At 43.7% G+C, this 25,797-nt stretch overlaps 1 long non-coding RNA gene across 1 annotated transcript; it reads left to right on the top strand.

Moving 5' to 3' along the window:
* The first annotated feature begins 408 nt into the window (after positions 1–408).
* Positions 409–25,439, top strand: LOC132209059 (uncharacterized). The gene is made up of 3 exons (XR_009445154.1): positions 409–494; positions 23,980–24,086; positions 24,508–25,439. It is a non-coding gene; the product is annotated as an uncharacterized LOC132209059 (long non-coding RNA).
* The last annotated feature ends 358 nt before the right edge of the window (positions 25,440–25,797 follow it).

The following is a 25,797-nucleotide window of genomic DNA, read 5'->3' as shown; positions in this document are numbered from 1 at the left end:
ATAGAAGTTCTATGCAGTAGCATTTTGTTTAAAGTTGTATTTGTAAAATAAAAGGGTGAAGTATTAACTTTCACAAATCATATTAACATGCTGTAGAAATCTGTGGAAGTGAGAAATTTGTTTTTTGATTCAATACATGTCTGACAAATGACAATTCAAAGAGATCTTTGTTTCAGCTGGAGTGGGTTGTGGAGTCGACCTCATTAGGGGCATTTAAGTGACTATTTGACAGGCATATGGGTGTTAATACAAGATAGGGGTGGAGGTTAGATAGACCTGAGGTTTAGGGTAAAAGTTCAGCACAACATCATGGGCTGAAGGGCCTGTACTGTTCGATGTTCTATGTATCTTATGCTGTATTCAAATAAGTAAAGTCAGTCAGTGACATTCTGGAACTTCCTTTTCCAGGGGTAGGAGTGGAAGAATCAGAGTGTTTCTTTGAAAATTGGCTTGATGTGTCTGTCCAAGGGTCATCTGGAGGAAAAAATACAAGTGTAAGTACTAAATCTATCATTGCTGATACACATGTAAACTGTAGATTTAACTGTACGTAAACTTTGTTTAACAAACTAGCCCACTCAATAAACTGACAAAAATTACACACCAGATGTTGACTGTATTCTCATCATCTCTGTGATGTCTGGTGAGGGTGCAAGTGAGAAGGCTCCCTGCCAGTAAGTTTGAGTTAAGGCGAAGTTGCATCATTACTGAAGTTATTTATGCTGTAAATGAAGGAGAACAGTAATGTGTATATCCCATGCATTATGTTCCTGTTATTGAGTGTGTGTTTTTTGTGTGTGTGGAAATATTGATCAACTGGAATTTTTGATTATTCAGCCCATTCCTGGTACCACGGGTACTGTTTAACAAAAGGTTTGCTGTCTTAGTATATTTCTCTATTTAGTCACTGCCACTATTAATGTTAAGTTATAGCGTGGTCTTTGCAGAATCTGCACAAAGAATCAGTCAAGTGGAGAAATGCCTCAAAGAAAAGCTGTGCAATTATTGAGTCATGGATGTTTGTTGCACAGGAGGAGGCCGTGTGGTCTGTCGTTACTGCACTACTCAACAAAGATCTGTCTACGTTGAACTCACAGTACATTGATTTCCTTTTTGATTGTTTGACCCATAGCCCTGGAGCCTACGGCAACAGAAGTGAATATCTAAATACTGCTTAAATATTCGGACACTTTCTGAATCAGCCACACTTTCCGTCAGTGAGTTCATGTCAACTAATGGAAAAAGCAGCTTCCAGTTATCCTTTCTGTGCCCTTCAAAATCTTAAACACCTTTTACCAGGTCCCCTTGTCTGCTCCAATCTTGTCATCGGTCAGATGGGCAGGTCAGTGGCAGATTGATATAGCCTGAAGAAGGAATAAGATAAGAGAGTACTTAATGTGGCAAAGCCTGTCGTGCCCGATGGAGGTCAGCAACGGCAGTCAGCAGTGAAGTCCACTGGCAAGGATGGGCGGGTTTTAGCCCTGCGCAGGGAATACAAACCATCACGGGGGAAGCCTCGTTCAGAGTGTCTGCAAACTCGTGGCTTAGGAAAGGACTGTAATAGAACATAGAACATAGAACAGAACAGTACAGCACAGAACAGGCCCTTCAGCCCACAATGTTGTGCCGACCATTGATCCTCATGTATGCACCCTCAAATTTCTGTGACCATATGCATGTCCAGCAGTCTCTTAAATGACCCCAATGACCTTGCTTCCACAACTGCTGCTGGCAAGGCATTCCATGCTCTCACAACTCTCTGTGTAAAGAACCCGCCTCTGACATCCCCTCTGTACTTTCCACCAACCAGCTTAAAACTCTGACCCCTCATGCTAGCCATTTCTGCCCTGGGAAATAGTCTCTGGCTATCAACTCTATCTATGCCTCTCATTATCTTGTATACCTCAATTAGGTCCCCTCTCCTCCTCCTTTTCTCCAATGAAAAGAGACCGAGCTCAGTCAACCTCTCTTCATAAGATAAGCCCTCCAGTCCAGGCAGCATCCTGGTAAATCTCTTGTGAACCCTCTCCAAAGCATCCACATCTTTCCTATAATAGGGTGACCATAACTGGACGCAGTATTCCAAGTGCGGTCTAACCAAAGTTTTATAGAGCTGCAACAAGATCTCATGACTCTTAAACTCAATCCCCCTGTTAATGAAAGCCAAAACACCATATGCTTTCTTAACAACCCTGTCCACTTGGGTGGCCATTTTAAGGGATCTCTGTATCTGCACATCAAGATCCCTCTGTTCCTCCACACTGCCAAGAATCCTATCCTTAATCCTCTACTCATCTTTCAAATTCGATCTTCCAAAATGCATCACCTCGCATTTATCCAGGTTGAACTCCATCTGCCACCTCTCAGCCCATCTCTGCATCCTGTCAATGTCCCGCTGCAGCCTACAACAGCCCTCTACACTGTCAACGACACCTCCGACCTTTGTGTCGTCTGCAAACTTGCTGACCCATCCTTCAATCCCCTCATCCAAGTCATTAATAAAAATTACAAACAGTAGAGGCCCAAGGACAGAGCCCTGTGGAACCCCACTCACCACTGACTTCCAGGCAGAATATTTTCCTTCTACTACCACTCGCTGTCTTCTGTTGGCCAGCCAATTCTGTATCCAAGCAGCTAAGTTCCCCTGTATCCCATTCCTCCTGACCTTCTGAATGAGCCTACCATGGGGAACCTTATCAAATGCCTTGCTGAAGTCCATACACATCACATCGACAGCTCGACCCTCATCAACTTTTCTAGTCACATCCTCAAAAAACTTGATAAGGTTTGTGAGGCATGACCTACCCCTCACAAAGCCGTGTTGACTGTATTTGATCAAGCCATGCTCTTCCAGATGGTCGTAAATCCTATCCTTCAGAATCCTTTCTAATACCTTGCAGACGACAGACGTGAGACTTACTGGTCTGTAATTGCCGGGGATTTCCCTATTTCCTTTCTTGAAGAGAGGAATTACATTTGCCTCTGTCCAGTCCTCAGGTACAACTCCAGTGGAGAGTAATGTTTGACTTTTTAAACTTTTGTTTTTATTCTTCTACTGTTATACTAAGAAGACTGTAGTGCTGAACATTTTAACTTATTCATTTATTTTTATCACATGGAGCATGGAACGGTACAGCACAGTACAGGCCCTTCAGCCCACGATGTTGTACCGAACTTTTACCCTAATCCTGTGGTCAATCTAACCTCCGCCCCTACCTTATACTATCATCCATGTGCTTGTCTAATAGCCGATGAAATGCCCCTATTGAGGCTGACTCCACTACCCTCTCCGGCATTGCATTCCACTCCCCTACGACTCTGAGTAAAGAAGGATGGATAAATTTTGTACTTCTGCAACTAAAATTGCGTACCAAAGTACTTTGTACCTGAGATGGCACCGTCTAAGGCAACTTTGTACTCTTTTCTTTGTACTCTTGTACCCTGTATTGAATGCATGTGATAATAAAATCTCAATCTAATGCATAGCAGGACACTGGGAAGCTTAGAGGAGAAAAGGGATCCTGGAGTGCTTGTTCATGAATTCCTGAAGGGGTCAGGTCAGGCTAGTAAGGGTTGTTACAAAGACATATGGGACACCTCCCTTTATCAGTTGTGGCATAAATTGTAAGAGTGGGAAGGTCACTTTGGAGTTGTTTAAAAGTTTGGTTAGGCCACAGCTGGAGTCGTGTGTGGCATTTTGGTCACCACCCATTAGGAAGGATGTAATTGCACTGGAGGGAATGAAAAGGATGTTGCATGTGTTGGAGCATTTTAGCTGTGAAGAAAGACTGGAAAAAATCACATTATTTTCTGTGAAGCAGAGAAGGTTTGGTGGGTGAATGGAGGTCCTGACAGAGGCATATAAGATTATGAGAGGTAAAGATGGGTTGAATAGAAAGCATTGTTCCCCTTAGTTAAAGCATCAATAACAATAGGGCATAATTTTCAAGAGAAAGACGGGAATATTTTAGAGGTTTGAGGAAAATCGTTTTCATCCAGAGTGTGGTGAAGGTCTGGAGCGCATTGCCTGGGCGGGAAGTTGAAACAGGAAACCTCACAACCTTTGAAAAGTACTTGGATGAGCAGTTGACATGTCGTAATATTTAAGAGAATGGTCTAGTGTGTAAAAATGGGACTAGTATATGTTGCAGTGTATTTTTAGAGGTACAGCCTTAGTGGGCCATAGGAGCTCTTCTGTACGATATGATTCCATGACAACCCCCAGCCCAGGCAGCTGTTTTTTTCAGTCATCTCCAGGATTACACCCTTCGTAGTGTGATCCCTTGCGTTGTTCGCCCTCCCAAGTTCATTAGCTCACACTTTTCCTGGTTGAGTTCAATTGCTGTGCTCAGCTGACCAGTCTGTTGATCTCCTCCTGAAGTTTATTCTTCCTGTCTGTCAACCAATTTTGGATTCAGTGTGCCACTTTGCCTTTGATCCCATGGCTGTTATTTACATGGCCATTCCATCGATATCCTCCTCACTAAATTAGCCATTCGCTAGCGATACAGTCATACATACTGTGTTTAAGCCCAAATGATGAATTAACTTGACAAATTTCAAGGGTCCTTGTGGAAAGCCCTGCACAACCCCACTCAAAGCAAACATCCTGCCAAATAGATATCCCTCTACCATCAATCACCCTGTGCTCTCTGCCTCAGCCAGTTTTGGCTCCAGTGTGCCTCTTTGCCTTTGATCCCATGGCTGTTGTTTTCTTGCTCAATCTGCCAAGGGGGACTTTACTAAGCCCACATCAAATGCATAATGTGACCTCATCTTAACAAATCCATAGTGTTTATCCCTGATTATTTCTTGCAAGTACATTCTACCCCTAAGAATGCCTCTTTCTAGCTTCACCAGTGCTGAGATTATTCTGACTGGCCTTTAATTTCCTGGTCTGTTCCTCTCTCCGTTTGTTAATAGTGGGACAATGTTAATAGTGTTTCATTACTTCACGTGTGATTGACAAGGCTTTGAAAATTGCTGCCAGGGGCCCAGATATCTCCTCCCTCACTTCCCCCGCTAGCTGGTATACATTTCAGTTCGCCCTGTAGATGTATCCACTTTTAAAGTTGCTCAACCAGCTGCATCTCCCTGTCTCTTAACCTCTGATGCTCCGAGGTCCTTTGCCCTGATATCTTACTTGCAGTGTCCTTTTCCATTGTAAAGATTGACACAAAATATTCATTGAGGACGGTGCCAATGTTTTCCAGGTCCACACAAAGATTACCTCTGTGAAATGAACGAGGAGATATTAGAGAGGTTTGAGATTTACAATCAAGAAAGAAATTGACAAAATGACCTCCTTGGAGAATCATACAACATCCATTGTCCATTGTTGTAAACAAACAGAAGTTTTTGTTTCCACAGTTGTTTGCAAATAGCCAATCAAGATCATAAAATAATGTTTTAAGATAATTTACAAAGCAAGGCAATTGAGGAAGATGTATTGGATGTATTGAACTCTCAACTACCTCCCTTAAGTTTAGGAATGTCAGTATTTTTCTTCTGGATAACTTTTGCAGATATCTTCAAACAAGTAGCTGAACCCACAGATTTATGTGACCAACGAAGCCTGAGCCTTTTGCTTCACGATGCAGTCCAGATCCCTCGGCAGCTGGGTGAGGTAGCTTCATTTGGAGGCAGCACCATTGAACCAAGTGTCCGCAGTTGCTTCCAACATCTAAGTGTGCTCTGCACCAATTCATAATGTCAAGCGGGTCTACTTGCCAGTATGAATTTTGAGCTCATTTTCGTTTTGTTCACCTGCACATCTGCCAGTGTGGTATATCGTATCCATTGCACCCGGTGTGGCCTCCGCTACATTGGGGAAACCAAGCAGAGGCTTGGGAACCACTTTGCAGAACACCTCCGCTTGGTTCGCAACAAACAACTGCACCTCCCAGTCGCGAACCATTTCAACTCCCCCTCTCATTCCTCAGACGACATGTCCATCATGGGCCTCCTGCAGTGCCACAATGATGCCACCCGAAGGTTGCTGGAACAGCAACTCATATTCCGCTTGGAAACCCTGCAGCCCAATGGTATCAATGTGGACTTCACAAGCTTCAAAATCTCCCCTTCCCCCACTGCATCCCAAAACCAGCCCAGTTCTTCCCCTCCCCCAACTGCATCTCAAAACCAGCCCAGCCTGTTTCTGCTTCCCTAACTTGTTCTTCCTCCCACCCATCCCGTCCTCCCATCTCAAGCTGCACCTCCTTTTCCTACCTACTAACCTCATCCCACCTCCTTGACCAGTCTGTCTTCCCTGGACTGACCTATCCCCTCCCTACCTCCCCACCTGTACACTCCTGTCTACCTATCTTCTTTTTTATCCATCTTCGGTCCGCCTCCCCCTCTCTCCTTATTTATTCCAGTTCCCTCTCCCCATGCCCCTCTCTGATGAAGGGTCTAGGCCCGAAATGTCAGCTTTTGTGCTCCTGAGATGCTGCTTGGCCTGCTGTGTTCATCCAGCTCCACACTTTGTTATCTTGCACTATTGATATGGACTGGTTTGTCACTAGAATTTATGACCCAGGCAAAGTGTGTCACGACTTCAGTTGATCTGAGCTCTTATCAGCAGATGGAGCCTCTAGTTAATGCCTCTTCTGAATGCTGGCATCTCCGACAATCCAAATTCCTCAGTACTTCATTGAAGTATTACCCTAAAAATTATGCTTAAATATAAATTACAGCTTGAAGCCATAGCCTTCTAATTTATTGTTGAGAGCTCTACTAGTTTATGACAGAACTAGAACAGACCTGGAATGGATACGGGATGGTTTTCTTGAGCAATATGTTGAGGAACCAACTGGAAAGCAGTGCATCTAAGACTGGGTGCTGTGTAATGAGAAGGGAATCATTGCCAATCTAGCTGTGCAAGATTTCTTCGAGATGAGTGGCCGCAACATGATAGAATTTTTTCAATCAAGATGGAGAGTGTGAGAGTTGATTTGGAGACCAGGGTGCTGCATCTTAATAATGAAAGCTGAAGATATGAGGCATGAAATTAGCCTTGATAGATCACAAAGAGTTGCTTAAAGGGATGACAGTGGATAGGCAATGGCAAACATTTAAGGAGCACGTGGGCAGACTGCAACAACTGTTTATTCCTGTCTGGCATGAAAGCAAAATGGGTAAGAGGACCAATCCATGACTTAACAAAGGCAATTAGCGATAGTATCTGATCCATGGAAACAACATTTGAGGATTGGCAGCATAGTAGAATTTAGCAAAGAAGGACCAAGGGATTGATTAAGAAGGGGTAAATGCAGTAAAGTAAGCATACAGGGAACATAAAGACTGACACAGCGTTTCTATAGATACGTGAAGAGAAAGAGACTGGTAAAGACAAATGTTAGGAAGGGGGTTGACCAGTCAAGGGAAGACAGACAGGTCAAGGAGGCAGGGCTGACGCTGGTAGGTAGGAGGTTGGGTGCGGTTAGGGTGTAACCCTAACCCGAACTCTCACCCTAATCTCCACCCCACCTCCTACCTACCAGCATCATCCCCTCCTCCTTGACCTGTCTGTCTTCCCTTGACTGACGAACCTCCATCATAACTCCCCAACAACACTCACCTTTACTGGCTCCAGCGCCGCCTCTTTGATCTGTCTCCACCTATCTTCTCCTCTATCCATCTTCTATCCACCTCCCCTTCTCTCTTTATTTATTTCAGAATCCCCTTCCCCTCCCCCATTTCTGAAAAAGGGCCCAAACCCGAAACGTCATCTTTCGTGCTCCTCTGATACCGCTCGGCCAGCTGTGTTCATCTGGCTTCACACCTTGTTATCTCAGATTCTCGAGCATTGGCAGTTCCTCCCATCTCTGAAATGGTCTGTTGGCCTTCGTTCCGAGAGGTTTCGAGTACAGAAGCCGGAATGTGGTGTTGCAGTTACGCAGCACCTTGGTGAAGCCGCACCTAAAATAGTGTGTGCAGTTTTGTGCTTCTTTTCTGCGGAAGGATGCTGTTGCTGTCATAGTTTATCAGTGCAGCGCATGTTTATCAGCCTGTTTCCGGGAATGGCAGGTCTGATGTATGATCAGAGATTGACTCGGTTAAGATTGTTTTCGCTGGAATTCAAATGAATGAGGTGACTTATAAAATTCGAACAGGACTGGACAGGATAGATGCAGTTCCCAGTGGTGGGTGTGTCCAGAACCAGGGGTCACAGTATGAGGATTCAGGATAGACGATTTCGGAGGTATTTCTTCACCCAAAGAATGGTGAGTCCGTGGAAATCATTACCAAAGCAAGCAGTTCATGTCAAAACATTGAACGTATTCAAGCTATGGCTAGATATAACACTTGGGGTGAATGGGATCAAGAGTTATGGAGAGAAAGCAGGATTAGGCTGTTGAGTTGGATGATCAGTCATGATCATGAAGAATGGTGGAGCAGGCTGAAAGAGCCATTTGGCCTCCTCCCTGCTCCTAGCTTCCATGTTTACAATAGTCACTCTCTGAAATGCAAATCTTGAGCAATTGTGCAACTTTGAACTGGGTGCTGGTAGTTTGGTCAGTAACGAAGTTAGGTAAGGCTCAGCAGGACAGTGCTCATTGTTGTTTCTAACATTTTCACCGTGTAGGACTTAGTCCTTGCTCTGCTTCAAGCGAAGAAGTGAGCTAATTGGAGATATCTACAACTTGTTAAGGTTCCAAAGGTTTAAAGTGATGTGGGGATGTGTGGTATTGTTCATAAAGTACATCATGAAGATAAATAAGATAAAAGATAAAAGAATGACGAGAGTAAGATGAGGGCCAATCAAGGACAGTAGTGGGAAGTTGTGTGTGGAGTCAGAGGAGATAGGGGAAGCACTAATTGAATATTTTTTGACAGTATTCACTCTGGAAAACGACAATGTTGTCGAGGAGAATACTGAGATACAGGCTACTCGACTAGCGTTTTGTACAGTCACGGGATTTATAGGGATTGACTTCCGGAGCCATGATGTCATGCTCCAACTGTACAAAATGCTAGTGCGGCCTCATTTGGAATATTGCGTGCAGTTCTGGTCGCCCCATGACAGGAAAGATGTTGAAGCATTGGAAAAGGTGCAGAGGAGATTTACCAGGATGCCGCCTGGTCTGGAGCACAGGCCCTATGAAGAAAGGCTGAGAGACTTGGGTCTGTTCTCATTGGAGAAAAGGAGGCTAAGGGGGGATTTAATAGAGACATATAAGATGATCAGAAAATTAGATATTGTGGACAGTGAGAGTCTTTTTCAGAGGATGATGATTTCAGCTTGTACAAGGGGGCATAGCTACAAATTGAGGGGTGATAGATTTAAGACAGATGTCAGAGGCAGGTTCTTTACTCAGAGAGTGCTATGGGCGTGGAATGCCCCGCATGCCAAAGTAGTTAACTCAGCCACATTAGGGGCATTTCAACAGTCCTTGGATAAGCATATGGATAATGATGGGATCGTGTCAGGGGAGGGGCTTAGATTAGTTCACAGGTCGGCGCAGCGTCGAGGGCCGAAGGGCCTGTTCTGTGCTGTATTGTTCTATGTTCTATGTTCTATAATGGATATCACAAGTAGATGACTGATGTGTATAGTGTGCATTGTCAAATGGTTCAAATTTTAGAACTGAAAAGTGCCTGGTCTACCTCAAATTGCCATGGAAAACCAAAGCTTCTCAAAAGTTTGAGCTTAAGCAAGTAATTCATGCTGCTGCTGTATAGTGGTTATGTGAATGGTATTTTCCCCTAGCAGGATGCTGTTGTCAGTCCAAAAATAATTCTCATTGCATTGACCAACATTGTCTATGAAATTTGCAGCCAGTATTATGCCAGACATATAGGTCATATGTGATCATGATTGGCCGACTGAAAACTGCTTGTTTGTAATGAGCAGAGCACACCGCACCGGCACGTGTGAGATACTTTCTCTTTTCCACAACCAAGGACCCCAACATGGTTCGCAGAACTTTCACTTTGATCCATTTCACAAAATTCGGCCCTCATCCATTCCACCTATCCCAGAATCATAAATTCTCCTTATTCTCAGCTTATCCCTCCATCAACCTCTGCGTTCAGCAGATTATCTTCCAGCATCTTCACCAGTATCCCCTTTCAGCATTCCAAAGTGACCATTCCCTCTGTAGTCCACTCCTCAGTCACCAAGCAAGGTCCCAAATACACTTGTAAAGTGAAACAGCGATTTACCCGTACTTCATCTGTTCAAACATACAGGTATATTCAATTTTTCCAGTGTTTTCTCTGCAAAGGGGAAATGATACATTGATTAGGTGATTATCCTGCGGTACACCCTCATTCAGCCCACAAGCATGACCTGAGTTCCTGTTCCTTGCAGTTTTCATTTTCTATTTTGCTCCCACTTGGACCTTGGCTGTTCATCCTTCCCCTGAAGAATTTCATGCAATTTCATGAATATTCACTACATTCTCCAAATTCCCAAAGCTACCTCAACCACACTTCCACACATATTGTTTCTTGTAAGGTCTCCCTTCCATCTTCCCTGATTCTTGGCCTCTATCACATCTGTCCTGACAAACAAACAAGCCTTCACTTGCAGAAGTCCAAAGTGAAACACCTGCTGTTAGCAGGGGCTGTTCAGTCATGACCAGTTTAAGATAAACAGTTGAACTTTTAACGGGGCTCATTTGCACCTGCTAGAAGTGACATACATTGACACTCAATGACCTGTTCTCTGTAAACAGAAATGTTTTAAAACTTCCACCTTCTTTGAATTAGCCAGAAGATTGTACAGCCTGTATTCCCTGTTCCTTTCTCCTTATTGGCACAGAGGCTCAATGGTTAGCACTGCTGCCTGTCAGGGACCCAGGTTCAATTCCATTCTCGGGGAACTGTCTGTCTGGAGGTTGCACATTCTCTCTGTGCCTGTGTGGGTTTCCACGAGGTTCTGCGTGAGTTTACAACAGGTCTCTGATTCCGTCCCACAGCCTAAAGATGTGTGTATTCGGTGGATTAGCCATGAGAAATGTAGGGTTACAGGGCTAAAGCAAGGGGGTGAGTCTGGGTGACGTGCTCTTTGGAGGGTCGGTGTGGACGTCTTGGGCCAAATGGCCTGTTTCCACACCGTCAGGGATTCTATTGACAGCTCGACCATTCAGAGTGGACTTGTCAACCACACGACATGTTTTTCTTCTCGTATAAATTATTCCAATTGTTTGAAATATCATGTTCTTGCGTTTGTTCCATTGGGTGTAAGACAAAAATGCTTTGGTAATAAAAGTCTCTCTGAAATGAAAGACACAAATGTAAGGTATTTCCGGCTGGTAGACAGGAGGTCGGAAAACTCCCAAAAATTCTCAAGGGAATGCTTGTGATGAGGTGGAGGGTAGAAGAAATTATGTTACGAAACATTATTTTTTGCAAAAGCTTGGTAACACAATGGTAATTTTTAAAAAAAAAATCAAAGGTTGTGTCCAGAAGAGGTGTGAATAGCTACATAGGCATCTGAATGCAAAAAGGGATACAGGAGCAAGATCGAAGCGTAGATTCTGATCTAAATTGGTTGAACTTAATATTGGACCAGAAGGCTAGAAAGTGACAAGACAGATGATGAAGTCTTGTTCCTCAAACTTGTATTAAGGTTGTTGACTAATTGATTGATTTATTGTCACGTGTACCAAAGTAGAGTGAAAATCTTTATTTATGAGTGGTACAGGCAGATCATAGTAAGCGAAGGATATACAGATGAAAATGACAGAGGCATGCAGGTTACATTGAACAGAGCATGCGCTCAGTGAGATCAATGTTAGCAAGATCAGCGTTATTTCAGGCTAGAGAGTCTATTTATCAGTCTGATAACAACTGGGAAGAAGCTGTTCCTAAAACTGTTGGTGTGTGTGTGTTCAGGCTTCTGTACCTGGTGCCTGATGGAAGAGGATGTAGGAGATCATTACGTAGGTGCGATGGGTCTTTGGTGGGCTACCTTTCCGCAGCAGTGAGCCATGTAAATGGAGTCCTTGGATGAGAGGTTGGCTTCCGTGATGATCTGGGCTGTGCACACCCGCTTCTGTAGTTTCTAACAGTCCTGGGCAGAATAGTTGCCATACCAGGCCATTATACACTTGGACAATGTGCTTTTAATGGTGCATCTGTAGAAATTGGCCAGGCCAAATTTCCTGAGCCGCCTGAGGAAGGAGAGGCATTGTTGTGCCGCCTTGACCGACGTATTTTCGTGGAAAGTCCAGGACGCGTTGTTGATTATCGTCATACCGGGGAAAATGACACGCTCCACCCTCTCAACCTCAGTTCCATTGATATACATCAGGGCGTGTTCTCCTCCTGTCTTTTGAAATCAGTGATCAGTTCTTTAGTTTTGCCGACATCGAGAGAGAGGTTGTTCTCTGCACCACGTCACCAAACCCTTTGCCTCCCTTCTGTATTTTATTCATTGTTCGATATCCATCCCACTGCAGTGGTGTCGTCAGTTAACTTGCAGGTGGCGTTAATTTGGAATTTGGCAACACAGTCATGGGTGCACAAGGAGTGCAGTCGGGGGCTGAGAAAACATTCTTCGAGGGCACTAGTGTTATTGTGGAGGAGGGGCAGTTACCTATCTTCACTGTGGTTTTGGGTCAGAAAGTTGAGGATCCAGTAGCAGAGGGCAGAGCAGAGACCTCGGTCATAGAGTTTTGAGATCAGTCTGGAGGGGATAATAGTGTTGAAGGTGGAGCTGCAGTCAATGAGCAGAATTCCTACATAGCTCATTGTGCACATTGCTGCCAACAACATCGGTAGAAAGAGGGTTCACTGAATCCCTACAGTGTAGAAACATTCACCCCAACAGGTCCACACCTACCCCTGCAAGGCTAACAAACCTGGTAGCTATGGACAATTTAGTGTGGTCAATCCACCTAATTTGCACATCTTTGGACTGTGGTAGGAAACTGGAGCACCGAGCGAAAACCCTCACAGACATGGGGAGAATGTGTAAACGAAGAGTCACCCAAGGGTGGAATTGAGCCCAGGTCCCTGGTACTGTGAGGCAGTAGTGCCAACCACTGCACCACCTTGTTGCCCTTGAGACTTTCTCCAAGGCTACCCTTGTGTCTTAAGGGACTCTTTTCCCCCCATTCTCACTAACACATTTATTATGTCGTACAATCCCGTAGCAGCAATATCTTTTAGAGTGTGGGAAGAAATGGGAGTAACTGGAGGAAACTCAAACAGTCATGGGGAGAATGTGCAAACTCCACACGGACAGTTGTCCACAACTGGAATCGATCCTGGGGCCCTGTCACTGTAAGGCAGTGGTGCTAACCACTCAGCCACTGTGCTGTGGCATTTAGGTCCTGCAAAATGAGTACAAGAACTAGAATGATGAATATTCAACCTTTCGCACAAAAAGTTGGTCAGAGCTAGGACCCATACTAATCACTGTAACACTGTTTCTGAGACAACAAGGTGGAGAGCTGGATGGACACAGCAGGACAAGCAGCATCAGAGGAGTAGGAAAGCTGATGTTTCTGAAGAAGGGTCTAGGCCCGAAACGTCAGCTTTCCTACTCCTCTGATGCTGCTTGGCCTGCTGTGTTCATCCAGTTGTACACCTCGTTAACTCCGATTCTCCAGCATGTGCAGTTCCTGCTATCTCTCCAGAACACTGTTTTTGTTTTGTTCACAGTAGTGACAGAACACAGTTTGAGAGAAAATAATGCAGCCATATACACAACATTGATGAAAGATACTTTCTCATTTCCAAATGTTAAGGAAAGCGTTGTATGAAAATTATATTCTGTCACAGAATTTGGACACACTCTGGTTTCATCCTGTGTTAGCTAAAACGTATGCCATGTTTTTCAACCTTTGATTTCTCAGCATTTCTTCTTCTTTTGTAATGTAGTGCTGGAGGGAAACCATAATCCCAGATTGTAAGTGCTTTGAGCTTCAACATTGTCTGAGAACCCCCTCACTGTCTCTGAATACCCAAACTGATCAATAATAATCATCCTAATTGTCTGTCTTGACCTTACTGCAGCATTGCTTATTGTGTCACTGGCGGGTGACAGATCACATTGACATTTCACATCATGAAAGTAGCTGCATGAATATTTGTATTCTTGGTTCTACATTAGTGAGTTTTTGTTGCAACGTTTTGGTCTGGAAGTAAGAGGCATCTCAAAGAATGTGCTATCTGTGCTTTTGTGGAATCTGCTTTTGTGCTTTGACTTTGGGTTAAGCAATGTAACATGTCCTTGCTGATTTTCCATATTTAATTCAATTAGAATTTCATTGACTCTAGGTTTTACTCTTGAAATATGATCAATGAGCAGAAGGCTATTCAGTCCATTGAGTCTGCCACTCAATGAGATCATAAAATACTGATATTCATCGATACCACTTTCCTGCCGTTTCCCTATAGCGTTTGATTCTCATACTGTTAAAAATACTCCAGTCTGAGCGTCTTAACTTTTGTACATCCCTCTGCAGGCAGTCTGGCAGTCTCATCACTTGTCTTCCATACCTATTTTTGTGTTTTCTGTAAGCTCGGTAATAGTACATTCACTTTCATCACTATGTCATTAATATTTATTCGCAACAAGAATGGCCGTGGCATTGATCCGTATGGCAGTTCACTGTTTACAGCTTGCCGACCTGGAAATGACTCCCCCTGTACCAAATGTCTGTTCTCTATTATTTGGTCAATCCCCTATCCATGTTAATATATTTCCCCAAAACTATGTGGTCTTATTAAAAGTCTTATCTGCTTGAAGTGTGATTATTTTTACAAATACCTTTTTGAATGTTACACCCTTTTATTTGTACTACTTGTAATCTCCTCATGGAATTCTTATAAATCTGTCATGCACAATTTCCTGTTTATCAAGCCATAGTGACTGTGATTGTATTATGTATTTTAAGTGCTCTGCAATTACATCTTTTCTGATAGGCTGTTGCATTTTCCAATAACAGACATTAAGCTAACTGGCCAGTAGTTATCTTTTTTGTCTCCTTTCCTTTCTAAAATAAAGGTACTAGTCATAGAATCCCTGCAGCATGAGAGCAGGCCACTTGGCCCATTGTGTCCAAACTGACTCTCGGAAGAGCATGGCACCCAGATTCAACCAGCTGCCCAGCCCCTGCAACCTTGCATTTCCCATGGCTAACCCACCTAATCTGTGCATGTTTGGATTGTGGGAAGAGACCAGAGCAGCTGGAAGAAACCCACACAGACACGGGGATAAGGTTCAGATTCCTCACAGAAAGTCACCTGTGGATGGGATTGAATCCAGGTCCCTGCCACTGTGAAACAGCATGCTACCCACTGAGCCACCATACTGCCCTGTGGGGCACTGGGACTTTTTGAAAAGCCAAGGATACTGGAGAGATTGTGATCAGTGCATCAACTATCACTATAGCTATTACTTTTAATATCCTAGGATGCAGCACTTCGGGCCCAGGGGACCTAATGGTCTTTAACCCAGTTAGTTTCCCTCATATCTTTTCTTTAGGGATAGTTGTTGCTTTATATCCTGTCCTATCATTTGCCCTTTGATTATGCAGGAATTTTGGAACACTGTCAGTGTCTTTTACTGTGACTGTATTCATTTGTGGGACATGTGTGTCACTGCCTGGCCAGTATTTCTTGCCCATCCTGAGTTGCCTCTTGAGAAGGTGATGGTGAGCTGCCTTCTTGAACCACTGCATTCTTCCTGCTGTGGGTTGACCCGCAGCGCTATTAGGGAGGGAATTCCGGGATTTTGAGGGGAAGGAATGGCAATGTATTTCCAAGTCAAGATGGTGAGGGACTTGGAGGCGGTGGTGTTCCCATATGTCTGCTGCCCTTGTCCTTCTGGATGGAAGTGGTCTTGGGTTTAGAAGGTGCTGTCTGAGGAGCGTTGGTGAATTTCTGCAGTGCATCTTGTAGTTAGTACCCACCGCTGCTACTGAGCATTGCAGATGGAGGGAGTGGATACTTGTAGATGTTGTACTGGCTGCTTTGTCCTGGATGGTGTCAAGCTTCTTGAGTGTTGTTGGAGCTGCACTCATCCAGGCAAGTGGGGGAGTGTTCCATCGCACTCCTGACTTGTGCCTTTTAGATGGCGGACAGGCTTTGAGGAGTCAGGGGGTGAGTTATTTGATGTGATATTCCCAGCATCTGGCCTCCTCATGTGGCCACTATCTTAATGTGATGACCAGTTGAGTTTCTGGTCAATGGTAACGCCCAGCTGAGAGTGAGGGATTCATTGATGGTAACACTATTGAATGTCAAGAGATGGTCAGAGCCTGGCATTTGTGTGGCGCAAATGTCACTTGGTACTTGTCAACCCAAGCCTGGATATTGTCCGGATCTTGTTGCACGTGAACTTGGACTGCTTCAGTGTCTGAGAAGTCAAATGGTGCTGAACATTGTGCAAACATCAGCGAACATCCCCACTTCTGACCTTATGATGGCGGGAAGGTCATTGATGAAGTAGCCGAAGATGGTTGGGCCGAGGACACTACCCTGAGGAACTCCTGCAGAGATCTTCTGGAGCTGAAATGATTGACTGCCAGCAACCACAACCACCTTCCCATGTGTCAGGTATAACTCCAACCACCGGTGAGTTTGCCTGTGAAACCCATTGATTCCCATTTTGCTCGGGCACCTTGATGCCACACTCGGTCAGATGCAGCCTTGATGTGAAGGGTTGTCGCTCTCACTTCAGCTCTGGAATTCAGCTCTTTTGTCCACGTTTGAACCAAGGCTGTGATGGGGTCAGGAGCTGAGTGGCCACGGCAGAACCCAAACCGGGCGTAACTGAGGAGGTTATTTCTGAGCAGGTGCTGCCTGATAGCACTGTTGATGACACCTTCCATCACTTTACTGATGATTGAGAGTCGACTAATGGAGCAGTAATTGGCTGGCCTGGTTTTGTCCTGCTTTTTCTGTACAGGACATACTTGGGCAATTTTCTACATTGTCGGGTAGATACCAGTGTTGAAACAAACTAGAACAGCTTGGCTCGGGCAGCAGCAAGTTCTGGAGCACAAATCTTCAGTACTGTTGCTGGAATGTTGCCAGGGCCCATAGCCTTTGCGGTATCCAGTGTCCCTAACCGTTTCTTGATATCACATGGAGTGAATTGAATTGACAGAAGACTGGTATCTGCAATAGTGGGGATCACTGGAGGAGGCCGAGTTTGATCACCCATTCAGCGCTTGTGGCTAAAGATTTCTGCAAATGCTTCAGCCTTATGTTTTGCACTGATGTGCTTGGTTCTTCCATCGTTGAGGATGGGGACATTTGTGGTGCCTCCTCCTCCTCCTCCTCCTCCAGTGAGTTGTTTAATTGTCCATTGCCATTCATGACTGGATGTGGCAGGGCTGCAGAACTTAGATCAGATCCATGGTGAGATTGATTAGCTCTGCCTATCACTTGCTGCTTTCGCTATTTGGCATGCAAGTAGTCCTGTTTGGTGGCTTCACCAAGTTGATTCCTCATCTTCAGGTAAGCCTGGTGCTGCTCCTGGCATGCCCTCCTGCACTCTCCATTAAACCAGGATTGATGGTAACGGTTGAGTGAGGGACATACTGAGCCACGAAGGTTGTAGATTGTGCTAGAGTTCAATTCTGCTGCTGTTGATGGCCCACAGCACCTCATGGATGCCCAGCCTTGTGTTGCTAGATCTATGTGAAGTCTGTCCCATTTACTGCAGTGATAGTGCCACACACATGATGGAGGTTGTTCTCAATGTGACGGCGGGACGTTGTTCCACAAGGACTGTGCGATGGTCACTCTTACTGATACTGACATGGACAGATGCAACTGCAGCTGGCAGATTAGTAAGGATGAGGTCAAGTATGTTTTTCCCTCTTGTTGGCTCCCTCACCACGTGCCGCAAACCCAGTCTGGCAGCTGTGTCCTTTAGGATCTGACCAGCTCGATCAGTAGCACTGGTGCTGAGCTACTCTTAGCAGTGGATATTGAAATCCCCAACCCAGAATACATTTTGTGCCCTTGCCATCCTCAGTGCTTCCTCTAAGTGTTGTTCAACATTGCAGAGTACTGATTCAGCAGCTGAGGGAGGACGGTACGTGGTAATCGGCAAGAGCTTTCCTTGGCCATGTTTAACTTGAAGCCATGAGGCTTCATGGGGTCCAGAGTCAATGCTGAGGCCTCCTAGAGCAACACTGTCCTGACTGCACACCACTGTGCCACCACCTCTGCTGGGTCTGTCCTGCCGGTGAGAGAGGACATATCCAGGGATGGTGATGGTGGAGTCTGGGACATTGTCTGAAAGATATTATGACTGTGTCAGACTGTTGATTAACTAATCTGTGAGACAGTTCTCCCAATTTTGGCACTAACCCCCAGATGTTAGTGAGGAGGACTTTGCATGGTCGACAGGGCAGTTTCTGCCATTGTCTTTTCTGGTGCCTAGGTCAATGCTGTGTGATTTATCCAGTTTTATTTCTTTGAGTCAGTTGAGAGTCAAGCTCATTGCTGTGGTCTGGAGCCATATGTGGGCCAGACCAGGTGAGGTTGGCAGATTTCCTCCCTTGAAGGACATTAGTGACAATGGATTCATGGTGATCGGTAGATTCTTAAGTCCAGACTTCTTTTTAAAATTAAACTTCCACCATCGAACCCAGGTCCCCAGAACATTTTCTGGGTTTCTGGATTAATAGGTTAATGATAATACCAGTAGGCCTTGAGGACTCATGCAAAGAATTTATTTAACTCTTCAGCCATTTCCTGGTTCCCCAATATTATTTCTCCAACCTCATTCTCTTAGGGGCTTGTATTAACTTTGGTCTGTCCTCCTTTCTATATATTTAACAAAGTTCCAGTTGCCTGTCCTGATATTATTTGCAAGTCCATCCTCAAAGTTTACCTAATCCCCTTCTTTTTTTGATTGTTTTCTGCCTTTTAAGAATTTCTCGATCCTCTGGCTTGTGATTAATCTTTGCAACATTATATCTATTCTTTCTTTCCATTTGATAAAAGGATCCCTTTGCCTTGTCATGTAGGATAATACGATACAATGTTTTATTTGTCTTTTCTTGCAATACAGAGTTTTTATAGAACATTACAGCATAGTACAGGCCCTTCGGACCTTGATGTTGTGCCGACCTGTCATACCGATCTTAAGCCCATCTAACCTACACTATTCCATGTGCGTCCATATGCTTGTCCAATGACGACTTAAATGCTCCTAAAGTTGGCGAATCTACCACCGTTGCAGGCAAAGCGTTCCATTCCCTTACTACTCTCTGAGTAAAGAAACTACCTCTGACATCTGTCCTATATCTTTCACCCCTCAATTTAAAGCTGTGCCCCCTCGTGCTCGCTGTCACCATCCTAGGAAAAAGGCTCTCCCTATCCACCCTATCTAACCCTCTGATTATTTGATATGTTTCAATTAAGTCACCTCTCAACCTTCTTCTCTCTAATGAAAACAGCCTCAAGTCCCTCAGCCTTTCCTCGTAAGACCTTCCCTCCATACCACGCAACCTCCTCGTAAATCTCCTCTGCACCCTTTCCAAAGCTTCCACATCCTTCTTATAATGCAGTGACCAGAAATGTACACAATACTCCAAGTGCGGCCACACCAGAGTTTTGTACAGCTTCACCATAACCTCTTGGTTCCGGAACTCGATCCCTCTATTAATAAAAGCTAAAACACTGTACGCCTTCTTAACAGCCCTGTCAACCTGGGTGGCAACTTTCAAGGATCTGTGTATATGGACACCGAGATCTCTCTGCCCATCTACACTGCTAAGAATCTTAGCATTAGCCCTGTACTTTGCCTTCCGGTTACTCCTACCAAAGTGCATCACCTCACACTTGTCTGCATTAAACTCCATTTGCCACCTCTCAGCCCAGCTCTGCAGCTTATCTATGTCTCTCTGCAACCTACAGCATCCTTCATCACTATCCACAACTCCACCGACCTTAGTGTCATCTGCAAATTTACTAACCCATCCTTCTACGCCCTCATCCAGGTCATTTCTAAAAATGACAAACAGCAGTGGACCCAACACCGACCCTTGCGGTACACCACTAGTAACTGGTCTCCAGGATGAACATTTCCCATCAACTACCACCTTCTGTCTTCTTTCAGCAAGCCAATTTCCAATCCAAACTGCTATATCTCCCACAATTCCCTTCCTCCACATTTTGTACAATAGCCTATCGTGGGGAACCTTATCGAACCTTGCCGAAATCCATATACACCACATCAAACGGTTTACTCTCATCTACCTGTTTGGTCACCTTCTCAAAGAACTCAATAAGGTTTCTGAGGCACGACCTTCCCTTCATAAAATCACATGATACACCAACTTTGGATGCTTGTATGCTTGCTTGTTTGCTGATCAAAATTAAATAAGTGAAACAATTGTACTGAGGTCACCAATCAGCCAGCACATGACCCTTCCTGTGCATTGGCTGCATGGTTACAAGGAGGAAGAATGAAGTGTCTGGTTCAGCTCAGTGAGACAGAAGCTGTATATTTTGGAAGTTTTGGATTTGACCTTTGAACAGGACAGTTCCATTTATGTATCTAAGTTATATTTATTCACTGTTTCACAGTGGAAGGACACAGTGGAAGGATGGCAAAATGGTCAACTCAAGGATGAATCTTGGGGATGTTTACTAATAATTGCACAGTGTTTAGCATCAACAGGAAGATGTCGATAATACTCGGGCTTGGACTGATGAGTGCCAAATAATGTTTGCACCACAGAGGTGCCAGGCAATGATCATCTCTAACAAGAGAGAATCTCACCATCTTCCTTTGTTGAGTTTCAACACTGAAATTCTGTTATCAACTTCATGGGTGTTACTACTGACTTGAACCTGCATGAGATAAGCCATATAAATACTGTGGCTACAAGAGCACGTCTGGGAATCATGTGGTTAGTATCTCCTCTCCTTTCTCCCCAAAGCTTGTCCATCTCTGACAAGGCAAAGTTGGGAGTGTGATGGAATATGATTGCCTGGATGCCGCAGCTCCAGTAACACTCAAGAAGCTTGATGCCATCCATGCTTGATTGGCACCATTTCCATCACCTCAACATTGATGTTTGTCTACTGCTGATAGACAATGGGGGCATTGTGTACCATCTACAAAATGCACTGCAATAACTCATCTGACAGCAGTTCCCACTAGAAAAACAAGGGTAGTTCACCTGTATTGGGTACGTGTGACTACAATAAATCAAATAAATCAGATCAAATGCTGGGCCAGAATCCTGGCCATCCCGATCTATCAGCCTTGTGCAGGGTATCTATCCCAGATGAACACTTGCGGTCCATGAAGTTAGTTCAGTGCCTTTGCAACAGTGATAATGTGTGACCAATGTATACTGGCCTTGCGCAGGACCAACATAGAGCCATACAAATGATATAAACCAGAAGGGAGCCATTCAGCCATCTTTGTCCATGCTGACCCATAGACATCTGATGCCTTTTTTAATCCCAAATTGTTACAAACGTACATGGACCTGCAGCACTTAAAGTGCAGATCCAGGTACTTCTTAAAAGAGTTTAGAATCTCTTAGTCCACCACCAATTCAGGCAGCAAATTCCTGACACCCATCACCCTCTGCATAAAACGGATTTTCCCACATCCCCTCTAACCCTTCTGCCACTTAGCTTGACTCTGTAACTGCTGATTTTTGAATTCTCTGCCAAGGGAAGCAGCTTCCTCCTGTCTACACTAACTCTACCCTATCGCTGCCCTTCACTGTTTTGTATACCTCAATCATGTCATTCCCTCAGACTTTTTGGTTCCAAGGAAAACAGCCTCATATTTACAATTCTCCAGCTTTGGCAATATTTGAGTAAATCTTTTCTGCACTGTCTCCAGAGTTATTATATACTTCCTGGATTGTGATGAACACAACTGCACACACTACTCCAGTTGTGGCATCATCAGTATCCTGTACAGTTTTATCATGATGTCCTTACTTTGGTAATCTACACTTTTCCCAATGAGGCAAAGCATTCCCTGTGCCTTCGTCAGAACATTACTGACCTGTAGTGCTACCTTTAGGAACCTGTTCACTTCCATGCTTAGATCCCCCACTTCATCTACCCCTCTCAGTATGTTCCTATTTATTGTGTATTCCCTTTATGTCCTCATGAAAAGCAATGCATCACACTTGTCAGAGTTGTGCTCCATCTGTCGCTTTCCTGCCTTCTCCGCCAACCCATCTAATATCATTTTGGAACTTGGAGCTATCCTCTGTCCTATCCACCTTACATCCAATTTTTCAGTTGTCTGCCAATTTACCAATTGTGCCCCCCATGTTCAAGTCTGAATCGTTCATCTATAAAATAAATTAAAGGGGCCCCAAAATCAAGCCCTGTGAAACACCAATGGAAATTGCTTTCCGTTCAGAAGCACAGCCATGAACAATTACCCTTGTTTCCTGCCACTAAGCCGATTAGTCAACACATTACTCCGTATCCCATGACCCATGAGCTTTCACTTTTTTGCACTTCTCAGGTGGGACGTTATCATTTGCTTTGCTAAAATCCATGTCGACAAATTCATTGCGCAACCCTCATCGATCCTCCTTGCCACTTTCTTAAAGAATTCAACTAAATTTGTAAGTAATGACCTTACCTTGACAAAGCCGTGCTGACTATCCATGACTAGTCCATGCCTTTCTCAGTTAGTTTATTTGATCTCTCAGATCGATTTTAAAATTTTCCCACCACTAACATAAGACAAGCAGGCTTTTAATTGTTTGGCATTTCCTTCGTACCCTTTATAAACAATGGAACCACATTTATATTCCTTCTCTAACTGATTTAAAACAAAATTTGCCCTGAGGATGATTAGTTTAGTCTTGCATGTGCTGGTGCTACCCTCCTAATGGAGGAAGGGGGACTTTTCATCCAAATTCCCTACTTGTTTCCTTTGTTTTAATTTTCTTTTCTTGTAAATATTTCACCCAGTTCCCTTTTAAGTGAAGCACTAGATTTTGCTTGAATAGTCACTTGCAGTAAAAGCATTCCCTATTCCATTATATGGAAACTTTTCCTCTAACTTTCCCATCATTGTTGTGTGAACAAATCCTGGCCTGAATCACAAGAAACAAACTGTGTCTCTTCAGAATTTTTTTTTGTTTGTTAGGGGTCTTACCTCATGAAAAAACAAAAATCAAGCTCTGTTTTTCTGAAACTGGAACAGCAACATTAGAAGCTGCAAGTTCTTCAGTATGTTTGGGAGATCTAGAGTGAATTGTCCCGGTAACCAGATGTTCCACAACATGGTTCTGTACTAGTGACCATTGGCCTTGAGATTGGTCTCATCTGTCCAGTATTGGAGAATCAGCCTTTGCCTGCTAGAATAGACCAATCATAAAGTCACCAATTGTAAGAGATGCAGTGTTTACCTTCCCTGCATTTGACCTTACTATTGAAATTTTTTTTACAATTATGTGGCTTTTGTCAGATGCTAGTAACTATTTGGAGCCACAGGTGAGAGCTGGTGAAGGTGAGGATGAACCCAGCATGAGCTGCTCAAAAAAAACGTGAATCAAACAATTTTTTTTGCCCTCTCTCTTAGTCACTCCAAATCCTCTTGAAGCATCTTTGTATCTTCCTCTCAATTCTCATTTCCAACCAGTGATGTGATTTGTCAGTCACGGTGTTTTTCTGTAAATATGCCCATCTTCATCCTTTGTCCCCATCCACAGATTAGCACATTTAATATGAAGAACATAATATGAAAAACATATAGACCACATCAGATGAATTTCCCTCTTCAACACTTCTGATATCTGATAAATAGAGGCCTTCTAATGGGCATTAACATGTTGTGTCAGCATTGCTTGACTGATGCTTAAGGTTGCGGTGGTAATTAGTCTTTCTGCATTAAATATACTTTCAATATTAGAAACTTAAGTGATTGACTACTTCATTGGAACCTAATACAATTATCAGTGTTCTTTTTTTTGACAGTGCTGATTGATTGGATTTATTAAATGGAAATGTACAGTGTTGCTTTCAAATGGTGATAATTTCTTAATGGAATTTCACGTGCAGGCACTCAGACATGAACTAATGGATAAGGAGGAGACAATCAGAACTGCTTTGGATTCAGCCCATAGAAGGGCCAGAGGAGTCGCGCTGACACCTTCATGTTTAAACAGGTCAGCCACTTAATCTATTGCAGGAACAACCACTTTTCTGCAGAACACTTGGCTTTATAGAGCAGTAAGAGATTAGAAATAAAGTAATGCTAAACTGGAGAGTGAGAAATAATGCAGGGACTCGTATGTTATTTAAAGAAACATGTTACAGCGCATGACAGAAGATTCTGTGACAGTTATTTAGAATTGTATGTTGTGGGAACAATTGAAAATGTTTCCACTCACCTAGTGATTGTGGTAACTTCAAATTATTAGAAAATTTATAGATCAGCATCTTGAAATATGTTTTTCTTCATTTTCACAAAACGTTACATGACTTTACGTTCTGCAATGTGTTCTTAATTACCATATTCAAAAGCAAAAAGCATGTGTTTACTGTCCTACCATATTTTGGTGATGTATTGATGTGTCTCATTTTCAGAGGACACTTTTCTGCGTGCCACTAGATGTATATCAGCCATACCAAAATGCTGCCTTTGCCTGAGACAGGGAAGATGAAATGACTTTGGGGAAATGGAGAATCATTCATGAATCCAGTTACTTTCTGATCTGACAGCTTTGTGGCATCTGAATGGATAACAATTTGATCTGGTAATCTCAATTGATAGAGTGCAAATGTGTAGTGATGCATTTTGGGAGCTCTGGTAAGTGAAAGATGTTCACAATGACTAGTAGATCCCTAGAGAGCACTGAGAAACAAAGGGACCTTGATGTCCAAAAGCAAGAGTTCATGCCCTCTGCTTCTGGCCTTTCAGGCAATGTTGGATCCAACACTCCACTGAGCCTTAGATCCCATGAGCTCTTGTTTTGTTGACCAGTCTGCTATCACTGACCTTATCAAAAACATATAGACCACATCAGATGAATTTCCCTCTTCAACACTTCTGATATCTCCTCAATAAAAATTAGATAAAATTTGCAAACCATGGCATTACCTCAACAAAGCCATGCTGACTATCCCCGAACATTCCATGTTTCTCCAAGTGCAGCGACATTTTGTCCCTTAAAATTCTTTCTGATAACTTCCCTACCACCAAGGTTAGACTGGCTTGTAACTTCTGGATCTGTCCTTTCTTCTTTTATATAAAAGTATGAGCGGTCCTCTGGCACCTTAGCTGTGGCCAGAAATGACTTGAAAAATCTTTGCCAGGACCTTTGATATCTCCTCCCCTGCTTCATAAAGTCATGCAGTATAGAAACAGGCTCACTTGATCAACATCAATGCCAACTAACAAACATCAAACTACTGATCCCATTTACCTGCACTGAGTCATTACCTACCATACCCTGGCCCTTTAAATGCTCATCTGTTGCTTCTTTAATATTGCAAGCGTATCTGCCTTCTCCACCTTGTCAGGCAGCATATTACATGTTTGTGTCACTTATGGTGAAAACACTTGCCTCAGATCCCCTCTAAATAGCTGACAGTTCACCTGAAATCTATGCCCCCGACTTAAACTCGTCTACTGGTTCTCACAATCAATCTATGCCTCCTCATAATTTTGTATACGTCGATCAGATTTCCCCTCAGCCTCCTCTGCTGCATGGAAAACGCACTTAGCCTACCAGTTTCTCCTCATAAAACTTGCATTCAATCACAAAACAACACCCTGAAACATATACTATCAACCAACCTGGCCAACATCTCTGTCTCCGGCTTGCTACAGTGTTCCAGTGAAGCCCAGCACAAGCAGACAGAACAACACCTCAT

This window comes from Stegostoma tigrinum, unplaced genomic scaffold (genome assembly GCF_030684315.1).
Source record: "Stegostoma tigrinum isolate sSteTig4 unplaced genomic scaffold, sSteTig4.hap1 scaffold_64, whole genome shotgun sequence".
Lineage (NCBI taxonomy): Eukaryota > Metazoa > Chordata > Chondrichthyes > Orectolobiformes > Stegostomatidae > Stegostoma > Stegostoma tigrinum.
Note: the sequence above shows the minus strand (reverse complement) of the source record. Positions and strands in the feature narration are given on the sequence as shown.